The sequence below is a fragment of the Trachymyrmex cornetzi genome, unplaced genomic scaffold, assembly GCF_001594075.2.
Source record: "Trachymyrmex cornetzi isolate Tcor2-1 unplaced genomic scaffold, Tcor1.1 scaffold16, whole genome shotgun sequence".
In the NCBI taxonomy this organism is placed as follows: Eukaryota; Metazoa; Arthropoda; class Insecta; order Hymenoptera; family Formicidae; genus Trachymyrmex; species Trachymyrmex cornetzi.
This window is the reverse complement of record NW_017296201.1, coordinates 7,187,015-7,189,198: the sequence shown is the minus strand read 5'-3', so window position 1 is coordinate 7,189,198 and position 2,184 is coordinate 7,187,015. Positions and strand designations below refer to the sequence as shown.

Below are 2,184 nucleotides of genomic sequence, written 5' to 3'. Positions count from 1 at the left end.
TCGGCGGTGCATTAGCTCCCTGCGTTCACCGATTCCAACTCTATTTTATCTGGCATTAATGTAGATACTGGAGTCTTTTTACTTTAAATTTTCTCATGGGAAGAGGTTTTTATTACTTTTCTTAAAAGTCCTAGGGGTTGATAATCCCTAGGTCTCCGTGAGAAAAAGAAAAGAGGCAGCGTGAGTCCGCTGGACGTAACAGTAGATTTATACATTTCTGATATTTTTTCTTCTATTGGATTTTTCTTATAATGTTTACGTTAAAATAATTTTAAGATTTTAATAAAACATCTTGTACTGCTCGTATATTTAGTCGTTGATTTTTGAAGTCTATTTTATATTTAGTTCTATAATATTGTTACGTCCAGGCCCCAAAAGTATTTTTATCTTAATGGAAAGAAGGAATTAGGAGGGAGCCAAGGTAGGGCGCAACTTGTAGGGGAGAGTGGGGAGTTTTGAAGCACGCTTTGTTTGGGGCTCAAAAGTACCACAAAAAATTTTTTTTTTCACATTTTATCTAACCGAATCTCTAGAACATCTTAAAATACACCTCCTGGTTGATGGATTTGCATAAAATCCAAAGTCATCGGCAATTTTTGTCTGTTGGCCCAAAAAACTGCTTTTTGGAATTTTCAAAAATCGTGGGGAATTGTGAAGCACGAATAAAAATCGCAGAAAATTTCATTTTTGGTGAAAATTCTTTATTGTGATCGGAGAAAATGACAAAGTATTATGTTTATTATGTATTAGAGTTAAGTAAATGGAAAAAAATGAAAATTGTATTTAAAAAGTGTGAAAATGGGAAATTGCTCATTCATTCCGATTCGCAATGAACGCAAGTATAACCGTCGACCAATACACGAGCACACTTAAAATGGACTGCTCGGTCGCATCCATTGCAACGAATTGCATTGGTTTTTGTCAATTTTTTCGGCATGGGACCTTTATATATATACAGATGATGCAAAAGTCTTCTTCTTCAGAATCAGATTCCATTTGCGGTGGTGCCTGAAGTGTGCGACGACTACGCTTTGTTGTCGGTGGTTTGACTACTTCCTGTTCAAATACATTTGAACGTCGAAAGCCTAATCGTTGTTGATTAATTTGTGTGCACTCACCTTTTCGATTCGCTTGAAAATGTTTATGAAACTGCCACAAACACGAATGCTCAATAAAACTTTCCGAACAAAATGTTAAACACACTGTCTGGAGAGATACAACAAAGTTGTGCTATCGGGATGAATGCTACAAGAAAACTGAGATATTAGGAGAACCAATGTTTTAAGTATGTAAGACCTATTAAAACCACAACTAAGCGACATCTATGGCCGTGCTTCGAAACTCCCCATGCTTCAAAACTCCCCACTGTCCCCTACCGCTTTTTGTGGCTTTTTGTGCGAGCCTTTGGTGCGGGTAAACGCAAAAACGAAGCGCTGTTACGCCGCCCAAGACAGTGCCACCGTTGGTCCTTATTTTTGGTCAAGGAACTTAATCAATATAACCAGGGATAGGACCCGTACGATCTTCGAGGTGAAGGAATGAGTCGGAAGGGTTAGAGAATGATGGGTGACTCAATTTAAATTACGACTAATATTTAATAACTTAACAATTTGCATTACAATATTTTATACATTCCCTAAATTATAAATTGCATTGTATTATCCTTTTTATCTATTAGCATAGTTAATTGACAACGGAGATTACGTGAATATGTCTATGTTTTACTATACGGTTGTATGTGTATGTGTGTGTGTATGGTTGTGATTATGGGGAGGGAGAAGAGGGCCTGTTAATTTCGATATAGTATTCCAAAGATTTCAGGATTTCGTTCGTGTCGTCTTCTGGGGGAACGGGGAAATAGGAAATGGGGGTAAATTCGTAGTGGGAAGGTGATGGGAAGCTGGGAACGGTGATGGGACAAGATTCCGTCAAGTCTATGAGAGGAATTTTGGAAGTACTGGGAGTGAATTCGTTTTTGGGTTTTTTACAAGAGCTAGCCGGTTGGGTGTGGGGGTCCGTTACAGTATTTAGGCTCCGGTTAGGAGATGGAGTTCCCTTAAGGAGCGCCTCGATCTTCGCTCTCTTCCGACGCCCCGCACGATGGCGATTACGCTTGACCGTCTACGCATGAAATTCTCTTTAGTTTGGCTGTCGTGATGTTGAGAGAGATATGGATTCGGATGG

General features: G+C 39.1%; 1 pseudogene; it reads left to right on the top strand.

Annotated features, from left to right (window-relative positions):
• The first annotated feature begins 1,912 nt into the window (after positions 1-1,912).
• LOC108758585 (uncharacterized) overlaps positions 1,913-2,184 on the top strand; it is a 4,483-nt pseudogene continuing 4,211 nt past the window's right edge.